Source organism: Triticum dicoccoides, chromosome 6A, assembly GCF_002162155.2.
Source record: "Triticum dicoccoides isolate Atlit2015 ecotype Zavitan chromosome 6A, WEW_v2.0, whole genome shotgun sequence".
Lineage (NCBI taxonomy): Eukaryota > Viridiplantae > Streptophyta > Magnoliopsida > Poales > Poaceae > Triticum > Triticum dicoccoides.
In genome coordinates this window covers 43,643,376-43,654,594 of record NC_041390.1, presented here as the reverse complement: position 1 = coordinate 43,654,594, position 11,219 = coordinate 43,643,376, and the positions used below count along the sequence as shown (strand labels likewise).

The window sequence follows — 11,219 nt, the reverse complement described above, 5'->3', positions numbered from 1 at the left end:
AGAGGGAGGAGGAGGAGGGAGGAGGAGGGGAGGAGGAGGAGGGAGGGATCGACCTTGGGGTGGAGGAGGAGGATGGCGGCGGCGACGACGACGAGGGCGACGGAGGCGATGAGAGAGTGTGAGGGGGAGAGTGAGAGGACGCGCGCGGGCGACCGGTTTGGATAAGGGGCGTTAGTGGTAGCGCTTGCCCGTAAAAACCGCTACTGCTAAAACCTATAGCAGTAGCGCTCTAGGTAAAAACACGCTACTGCTAAAATCTATAGCAGTAGCGCTCTCTGTCAAAACGTGCTACTGCTAATGCTAAGCATGTAATTTTTTTCAAAAATACATTGGTCATCAATGATTTTTTTGTGTAGAATCTAAATTGTTAATAAGAATCTTCTCCGGTTTAAGAACCGGCGAAGATTCCTATTGCGGCCACAAATCCTACACATAGTGTTCAATGAAGACCAAGTGGTTGTGATGGTTTGAGAAGCACCGTATTTAAGGTGGTAAAAATTATGTTCGCGGAGCAAGGTGGGACTAAACTTTGGTCTTATTAGGAAGGGACTGAATTTATAAGTAGCGCTTGTCAGGGAAAAAGCGTTATTGCTAAGATCAATAGTAGTAGCGCTTTCTACGCATGAACGCTACTAGTATCCCTAGCATAGCTGAAACAGTCTGTCAGTTTTAGTAGTAGCATGTTTTCTAGCTCTAGCGCTACTGCTATGCTCATATTAGCAGTGCTCGTGCTGCCTAAGCGCTACTGCTATTTAGCAGCAGCGCTTGCTTTGTAAAAGCTCTACTGGCGAGCTCCTGTGTATAAGCATTTCCCTAGTAGTGCATCCAAATCTACGACATTGACTATGATGAGACCTTTGCTCCAGTAGCAAAAATGAAACACTATGAGGATCCTGATCTCCTGTACGGCGAATTTGGAGTGGTCCTTACATCAACTTGATGTGAAGAATGCTTTCTTGTATGGGGACCTGAAGGAGGAGGTCTGCATGGAGATCCCAACGGGGTTCTCTACGTCTGAGGCTATTGGCAAGGTACACAGCTTAAAGAAATCTCTTTATGGTCTGAAACAGTCTTCGAGAGCATGGTTCGGCAAGTTCAGATGTGTTGTATGTAGTATGGGGGTATGGGAAGTGTAATGGTGATCATACATTATTCTATAGACATAAAGAAGGGAAAATCACTATGCTTGCAGTATATATGAATGATATTATTATCACAAGGGATGAAGAAGAAATAGCTAGATTGAAAGAGTGTTTGGGTAAGGCCTTTAAAGTCAAAGATCTGGGCCGGCTAAAATACTTCCTGGACATAGAAGTGGCCAGGTCTGCCAAGGGGATTGCGCTATCCTAGAGGAAGTATACTTTAAATATCCTAAGCGGTGTAGGGATGCTAGGATGTCGGGCATCATCAACTCCAATTGATTAAAATCATAAAGTGATAGCTCAGTCAGGAGAGCCGGTGAATAAGGAGAGATATCAAAGATTAGTTGGGAGGTTGTTGTACTTGTGTCATACACGACTAGACATAACATTTGCAGTAAGTGCTGTGAGCAGATACATGCATAAGCCTAGAAGTGGACATCTTGAAGCGGTACATAGAATCTTGATTCTTGAGATATTTGAAAGGGACTCCTAGGAAAGGATTGTTGTTCAAGAGTTATGAACACTTTGTTGTAGATGGTTATTGTGATGCTGATTGGGCTAGCTGCCTGGATTACGTACAGGAGATCAACGTCAAGCTATTGTGTCTTTGTAGGAGGAGATCTAGTATCTTGGAGAAGTAAGAAACAACCTGTTGTTTTCAAATCAGCCGCAGAGGCTGAATACAGAGCCATGTCCAAGGGACTGGGCGAGATGTTGTGGACTAGAAATTTATTAGAATAATTGAAGATATTGAAGACTAATTGTATGAATGTGTGGTGTGATAACGAATCAGCAATCAACATAGCACATAATCTAGTGCAACATGATAGAACCAAGCATGTGAAACATACAAATTCTTCATCAAAGAAAAGCTTGACCCTGGGATCATCAAAATTGAGCATGTGAGTTTTGGGCAACAAATTGCAGACAATTTGACTAAAAGATAAGGAACAAAAGAATGCAATCTAGCATGTGACAAGATGGGATGATAGATCTCTTGAGTGGGGGTGTTGAATGAGGGGCTCATGGCCGACCCAAATGGCTAAGGGAGAGGTGCTCGTCCATGTCCTGAGTTTGAGAGCTGTCACACACGAGTGAGAAACTCATGTGCGCCAGACACGAGCAGGACGTTGTCTGTAGGTACTCCGCTCTCGCCCAGGTCCAACAATTTCCGCGATAGTAATTCCGGACGGAAAAAGTAATAAATAAAGAAATAGGAATAGCATGGTATATTTGAATCGAAGCATGACCACCACAATAGCTAATAAAAATACAATAATGTTCTCAAAGAAATAGACAATAGTAATCTTGTTTGATATATCTAATAGACTAATAAGTTTCAACATGTTTACAATTTATATTCGGAAGTTGTCACTAAATATTTTTTCCAAAAAGGATGATAACTCCCGACCTCTGCATCGAGCGATGCACACAACCATATATTACTTATTATTCAAAATCCAGCAACCAACAATATCGATATAGAAAAGAAGACAGAAAGAAAACCTGAGGCCGCGTGCCTCGCGACAATAACTCCACCAGACAACTACTAACACTATGATAAAAGACAAACTCAAAACAAAAAATACAAAACTCCTTGGCTACGCCTTCAAGAAGAAATCGTTGCACATGCACCAATGATGATGAGTCCAACCCAAGGTTGATCCCGGGATTCTCATCTACTAAATATTTGAGATTGAAAACATGCGAACATTAAATCTTACTGTTAGAGTACTATATCTATAGCCATATAGTCTTTTATATTTACCCCATTGTATAAGGGGTTTCCTACATATTTCCTACACCTATACATGCGGGTCTCCTGACAAGACTATAGGTGTAGATGTAGGAAACATGTAGGAAACCCTTTATACAATGCGGGTCTCCTGAAAACGCCTATACATATTTCCTACATCTATACATATTTCCTACATATTTCCTACACCTATATCTATAGCCATATTTCCTACACCTATGTATATATATTGGCCCATGGCGTTATGTAAATACAAGTTGCATATTTCGAACATGATATTGGAGCTTTGGGTTTTTTTTTTTCGCACGCCGCAACTCGTGCTTGATCCTTTCTTCATTGTCTCTTTGCCGACTGCCCTCTCTACCTGTGACGTCTCACCGCTGGTTGCCGGCATCCACGCGACTTCTCATCGCCGTGCTCTAGCCTGACGTGCTCCAATCCCGTGCACCGCGCGACTCCCGCCCCGCCCCAATCCTTCGTGGCTCCTAGACGTGGTTCGCGTGCTACTCCGTCCGTTGGTCATCCTCCGTTCGCTGATCTGCTTGTGAATTCTGCACGCTACATGCGCCCGTCCAGCAGGTGTACTGGTTGGCACGCTGCGCTGCAGGTTCAGCCCTGTGGGCTCTTGATTGCGAGTCAAGCCACGTGCTCACCAGATCATGCGGGTCTCCTGAAAACTGCTGCTACTGCTCGCGCCGCCGCTATAGGTCTTTGCCGCATCTCTCCTGACCTCGTCGCAAAAAAGGAGAGATGTTTTCATCGGGCCCGCATGTCCCTCGCTGCTCGCTGACTCCTGACGGTGTTTTCTTCACTACCGTCTCGCAACATGCGCTATTTCTCGGTGCTTGATGCTTGTTCGTCTGTGACGTCGCCCCCTTCGACGTCTTTCGTAGGCTGTGTTAGTCGCTCTCCTACATGTCCAACGACGACCTCCGCACATGATGATTGTCTCTCTACACCAACTCCTCTTGCGACTTTCATCGGTGAATGTCGCTTTTCCCTGACACCTTTTGTGACTTTCACTGGCTGTGCTGGTTGACAACCTATAAGTATAGAGAATCAATTGTAACTCTTTTTGATAAGTAAGAGTGTCGAACCTAACGAAAAGTAGAAGGAAATGACAAGTGTTTCAGCAAGGTAATGTCTGCAAGTGCTGAATTGTAAGTAGCGCAGTAATTTGATAGCAAGATACTATGTAACAAGCAACTAACAATACTAGTAACAAAAGTGCAGCAAGGTAATCCAATCTTTTTGAGGCAAATGACAGGCCAAAACGGTCTTTTATGATAAACAAAACGTTCTTGAGGGTACATGGGGATTTCATCTAGTCATTTTCATCATGTTGGTTCGATTTGTGTTCGTTACTTTGATAATTTGATATGTGGGTAGACCGGTGCTTAGGTGATTTTCTTACTTGAACAAACCTCTATTTATGATTAACCCTCCCGCAAGCATCCGCAACTACGAAAAAAGTATTAAAAATAAATTCTAACTATAGCATTAAACTTTTGAATTCAATCGGCTCCTTACGGAATAGCGCATAAACTGGGTTTAAGTTTCTGTCACTCTCGCAACCCACCATCTAATTGTTATTCCATAATGCATTCCCTTAGGCCTAAATATGATGAAGTGTTACGTAGTCGACGTTCACATGACACCACTAGGGGAATCACAACATACATACTATCAAAATATCGAACACATATCAAGTTCATATGATTAGTTGCAACATGATTTCTCACGTGACCTCAAGAACAAAGGTAACTATTCACAAATGATAAACATGCTCATGATCTGAGGGGTATTAAATAGCATATTGGATCTGAACATATAATCTTTCACCAAATAAACTATATAGTAATCAATTACAAGATGTAATCAACACTAGTAATTACCCACAAGAACCAATCTATAATTTTGATAACAAGATTGGACACAAGAGATCACTACAACAAAAAAAACCCTATAGCAACGCATGTCTACCAACGAAGATAGCATGATGTGTTGTTTGGTTGAACCTCTCACATTCCCCACTTAGCGCTAACCACCCCGTACCCACCTCCACCTCTTCTGTCTTGTCGCTCGCGCATGAAGTCTATTATCCTTCGTTTTGGCCTTTATCTTGAAAAATAGATTATCCTAAACAAGAGACACCCTGCATCGGCCGCCATCCCCTTCCCTCACGACCGCCGTCCCCTTGCCCCGCCTCCCCCCGTTCCTTTGCCGAGCCCGCCTCCCTTGCCACTTTCGCCGCGCGTCGGGGACGCATACTGCATCTTCGCCATCCTCCTCGCGTCGTGGATGCACACGTCGTCGTCAACATCCTCCACGCGTCGGGGAAGGTGCGGCCGCCGTTGTTCCTCCGCGCGACCTGAGATGCCGAGGCCGCCGTTCTTCCTCCGCACAGCCAGGGACGACGCAAACACTGACGCCCCCGTCCTCAACTACATCAGTTCAGCAGTACGCCCCCTCTCCTCGCTCATCCTCTTTTGTTCCTTGCCGACGGCGCCAACCGGCACAGAGCAGCCGACTGGTCGCAATCCGAGGCACCGACCGACGTAGCTCGCAGCGGCCAACCAGCGACTCAACCCCAAAAGAAACGAACAACTCCTCTCGACCTCTCCAAAATCCCGAGTCCCTGCCAGTGTTTGATTTGCGAGTTGCGTTGCTGATTTGTATCGAGTGCTCATGTCTTGATAAAATTTGCCCCTTTTCATGGACTTTATTTGCAATTGATGTGAGTCTTGCTTTTTTTGCAGGAGAGATTTGCAGGTGTAGTGTAGTGATATAAGTACTTACTACATGAGGGGAAAAGAACTTGCCAGACAACGCAGGTAATTTCCTTTGATTCTTTCATATCCCTAAATTTCACTTACAACATTGTATATTCGTCGAATTACTAATTTCTACAGCTTAATTTGTATCCAGGAAGAATTCTTGTTAGCACTGGTTAGCGTGACAGCAATCTGAGTGTAAACTGTATTTGAGTGAAGCATTGTTAACATAAGAACAATCTGACTACGCCAAATTTCCAATTTATATCCACAGTGCCTCAAAACTATCTAGTGAAAAATTGTTGTTAGGATGAGTGCATAGCAGCTTTCCTTCAGCATGCCCTACCCAGCTATTTGTTTGTAGCTCTGCCACAGAAACACCCTAAAGTATTTAAAACTATAGTATTTTTAGAAACCACAGTATTTTCCAAATACTAAGAAAAAACTTAGCTGTCAAATAGGCCCTTAGATTTCCTGTTTCACGCGCATCACTGAAGGGGAGAGTTTAATTGACATATAAGTTTCTCAGTGAAATAAATGCAGGATTCTTCTACTCCAACACTGAACAAGGAGAAAGTATGGTTTCTTCCGAGAGACGTCAAGTTGATGAACATGTCAATAAGATCATTGAATTGAAAATAAGGTATTTTTCTTAGTGTGTCCCCTGCTCTCTATCTCTCTCTCTCTCGGAAAAGATTGTGCTCGCACGTTTCTACGACATGCAGTTTCTTTCAGGAAGTTACAACACTTTGGTGGTGATCAACCAGAAAACTATTGGTCCTCCATCCATCGGTCTCCTAGCTAGAGTAGGGGTAACTAATTCTGACTTCTTACTACAAGATTGTTCTATTTCACTTACATTTAACATTGTGATCTGTTTGGGGTTCCAGTTTAGTTCAGAATGTGGGTCGTGATGTCACTAGCTAAACTTGGAACATGAAATTAAGTTCTTTGACATTATAAATAATGCTACTCTATAAGCCATAAAACAGCCAGTTAAGTTTAAGACAAAACCCATGTAGAAACCAGACTTCCTATGGTGGCTCGGTCTGGCAGGCTCATCTTTCCCAGCCGCTAATGAATTATTATTTTTATATGTCCTTTCTTGTATATAATTACGGTGCGCTTGTCTATACTACTTAGATCCTGCATCCCTTCAAGGTCAAGTCAGGGCCTCCGGGTTGGCGTCATGATGAGCAGAAGTGGATTAGATAGTTCGTAGTTCTCCTGCCCCCTGTGTTTCTTAGTTCATTATGCATGTGTTCTTTCTATGCATGAGTTGACATCTCCAGCTGTCCCAAATCTGATGATGGTTTTTTTCTTGTGTTGTTGCTTCTGCAGGTTCTTAGAATTTTAGTCATGGATCAGGAAATTCTAACCTGTGACTTGGTGAATCTAAGTAATTACGATCTCTTGTGTGACATAGAATATTTAAAGATTTTCAAGTTGTTGCACTGAGATTTCTTCTAATACACCATAACACGCATGACTAATAAATCATCACAAGCAAGAGTAGTACAGGAGCAATCTAACGCAAGGCTAGCTAGTGTAGAGACCTCTCAGAAATGGAAATATTCAATTCAGTATATGCAATATTATTAGTTAGCATTTAGAACACTATTTTAGTGATCTAAACACTCTTATATTTCTTTACGGAGGGAGTACTTGTCATTTAGTTAGTTGCTAAATTCATCTCATTTTTATATCTTTATGGGGGGAGTACTTTCATTTAGTTAGTTACTAAATTCATCTCATTTTTAATATGATATAATTTTTAGTAGTATATGCAAGCTGATGGTTGTTCACAATGAACAACATTAAAACAAATAGACCTCAGTTTACAAAGAATGGGTGAAGACTTGAAGTCTATGTGTTTGTACTCCATAGCATAGTGATGGCCCTTTTGCTAGCATGTATTATTATTATTATTATTATTTTATAGAGTGATGATACTGACATTGCAAGTATATGCAGTTTCCACATCTGAATTTTGGTATTTTTAGAGAAAATAGACTGGAACACTAAAACATATATTAATAGTTCATATAGTTTTGAGTTGATGAAAGATGCAAAAATAATTAGTACACAGATATAAATAGCATAATCTGAGATGTTATTTTCCTTTTGTATTCAGATTATTAATTATCCCCTTATCTATATACAAGTCTTTGTCTTGATAAATCACATTTGTAGGGTGCTCCTTTAAATTGTATTTCTATAATAACTTGATTTCTCTAATGTCAGTTGCTTGTCTCATATTATTGTTATTGTTGTTGTTTTTGTAGATCACGAAAATAAATTGACGATGCATGGCTGAGATGTTGACTGCATGGTTAAGAATGGGGCTACTACAAGATAATAAGAATGCCATTTCAGGATCAAAAAAATTAGAATGACATTTTTAGGATCAATGTTTCAAACATTATAGTTGATTGCAAGGTCAAGAATTGGGCTACTAATAGATTGTTTCACCTCCTGTAATCTTTGGATCATGTCATTTGTAATACACTATACTCAATTTAATATATGAGAACTTTCTGTTCATTATATTGTGCCTCCAACTATCGACATTGCAAAGTCCAGAATTGGGCTACTGATCTGTTATGTCCATTTAAAAATCCTTGTGTCCATGGTCGCCACCAATGCATATGAAGTAGTGATCTGTTCTATTTGTCCATGGCCCCCACCAACACATATGAAATGTTGTTGAGCTCTAGCTCTATATGTTGCTATCCACCAATGCTTCTACATGAAGTTTACCAACGCATGCATATATGTTGTTGTAGACCCTTCCAACGCCACCAACGGCAACACATATTAATCCGTTGGTGTAGACCTTAGCAACACATATATGGACATACAACAACGCACTGATACGTCGTTGAAGGGGGGTTCCTGTTGTAGTGGATGAACTAGGGTTTGAGAGGAGATGGTGTTGTTGAAAATGTTGATGGAGATTGCCGTCCCTAAGATAGAAGAGTTATTGGTGATGATGATGACGATGATTTCCCCCTCCGTGAGGGAAATTCCCCCGGCGGCCTCGAGGCGGCGGCGCTTTGTCCCGAAAGTCCTTCCCTTATTTTTTCTAGGTCAAAACGACCTATATACCAGAAGATGGGCACCAGAGGTAGGCCAAGGAGGCCACAACCCACCAGGGTGCGCCTGGGGGCCCTGGTGCGCCTAGGTGGGTTGTGCCCACCTGGTGGCCCCCTCTGGTAGTTATTTGCTCCAGTAATTTCTATATATTCCAAAAAAAATCTCCGTGAAGTTTCAGCTCATTTGGAGTTGTGCAGAATAGGTAGCCTGACGAACCTTTTTTAAGTCTAGATTTTCAGCTGCCAGAATTCTCCCTCTTTGTATATACCTTGCATATTATGAGGGAAAAGGCATTAGAATTACTCCAAAAAGCATTATTATGGATAAAAACATTATAAATAACAGTAAGAAAACATGATGCAAAATGGACGTATCACTGGTGCATATAACTCCATCGACCGCGCTTCGCACACGCGTCTTCCCTTGGTGCTTGGTGCTTGTCTGCACATAGCCTCGTCTCATCCACCGGCCTTTGCGGATGCTACCGGTCATGCTACACCGCCACATCTAGCGGCTTCCACAGGTGGTGGTGGCCGCTCCTGTCCTTGTGCTACTGCGACGACCACTTCAGCTATATACTTCACCGAGCATGAGATTGTGCGACTTAGTGGTCTGCTGACTGCCTTCGACTCTTGTTTGTCGGGTGCAACTACGTTGACCTCTTCAGTTGAGCCCCTGACTGAGCAGGGGATTATGCGTCTTCGTTGCCTACTAGTCGTGTCCTCTGGTTCTTCACCGATGGGTTCTACTGGTTCTGCTACTGACTTTTGGCATTGTGAGACCACCTTCAACAGGTACATATCCATGGATTCTTGATACCAGAGCATCTTTTCATATGACTCATGATTCATCTACCTTGTCTCCTGTTCGTGCACTCGATTCTCCTTTTCATGTTCTTACTGCTGATGGTACCTCCCTCCCGGTTAATGGTCGAGGCATTCTTAGCACCTCATCTTTTCATGTTCCTGATGTTGCTCATGTTCCTCGACTTATGCAACTCCTTTCTGGTCTTGGTGCTGGCCCCCGGCGCCATGACTCTCCGGGTCTCTGGGAGCTTTACTGGCTTCACCTCCCCTCCGCTTCTACCACCACTAGTCTCTCCGCCTTTTGTTGCCTTGTCTACCAGCTATTTGTCAGGTCATTCTACATGGTTAAGACCCACTCCGATGATTCTCTTGAGTGTTACAAAGCTCGTCTTGTGGCTCGTGGCTTTCAATAGGGGCATGGTTGTAATTACAATGAGACTTTTGCTCTCTTGTCCCATATGACCACTATTCGTACACTTCTTGTTGTGGCCTCTGTTTTCCACTAGTCTATATCTCAGCGTGATGTTAAGAATGCCTTTCTCAATGGCGAGCTACGTGAGGTGTACATGCAGCCCCCACCTGGGTATTCTGTTCCTGATGGCATGGTATGCCGTCTTTGTTGCTCCCTCTATGGCCTTAAGCAAGCCCCTCATGCCTGGTTTGAGCATTTTGCCTCTGTGGTGATTGTCGCTGGTTTTTCAGTAGTGCTCATGATCTAGCGTTGTTTGTCCACCTTCCAACTCATGGTCGGATTCTTCTTCTCTATGTCGATGACATGATCATCACTAGCGATGACCCCGAGTATATTGCCTTTGTGAAGGCCCGTCTTAGTGAGCAGTTTCTTATGTCCGATCTTGGCCCTCTTCGCTACTTTATTTGGATCAAAGTCTCTTATACCTCTAATGCCTTTTTTATTTCCCAGGAAAAGTATATCCAAGATCTTCTTGCTCGTGCTGCTCTTATTGATGAGCGCATTGTTGAGACTCCCATGAAGCTCAATGTTCACCTTCGTGATACTGATGGTGACACCTTGTCTGATTCGACGCGTTATCATCATCTTGTTGGGAGTGTTGTGTATCTAGCTATCGCTCGTCTGGATATCTCTTATCTAGTCCATATTCTAAGTTAGTTTTTTCTGCTCCTAGTTTGGTTCACTATAGTCATCTCCTTTGTGTTCTTCAATATCTTCGAGGCACGATCTCTCACCGTTTGTTTTTTTTCCTTGCTCCAGTTCCTTACAACTTCAGGCCTATTCAGATGCTATGTGGGCTAGTGATCCGTCATATCGCCGTTCACTTTCTGCTTGCTGTGTTTTTCTTGGTGGCTCTCTTATTGTCTAAAAGACGAAGAAACATATTGCAGTTTCTTGTTCGAGTGCAGAGGCTAAGTTGCGAGCTATGGCTCTTTTTACGGCAGAGGTGACTTGGTTACAGTGGTTACTTCAGGACTTTGGTGAAGCATAAGCTCACCAAGCATATTGGTGTTGATACTTTTTATGTGTGCGCTAGTGTGCAGGATCAGGTTATTGCTCTTCAGTATGTGCCTTCCGAGTTATAGTTGGCGGATTTATTTACGAAGGCCCAGACTAGAGCGCAACATGACTTCTATCTCTCCAAACTCGGTGTTGTTCATTCACCATGAGTTT

General features: G+C 42.8%; 1 long non-coding RNA gene across 1 annotated transcript; it reads left to right on the top strand.

Annotated features, from left to right (window-relative positions):
• The first annotated feature begins 5,097 nt into the window (after positions 1 to 5,097).
• On the top strand, positions 5,098 to 8,176 carry LOC119318967. Its single transcript, XR_005154293.1, has 4 exons — positions 5,098 to 5,358; positions 5,658 to 5,732; positions 6,202 to 7,071; positions 7,958 to 8,176. It is a non-coding gene; the product is annotated as an uncharacterized LOC119318967 (long non-coding RNA).
• The last annotated feature ends 3,043 nt before the right edge of the window (positions 8,177 to 11,219 follow it).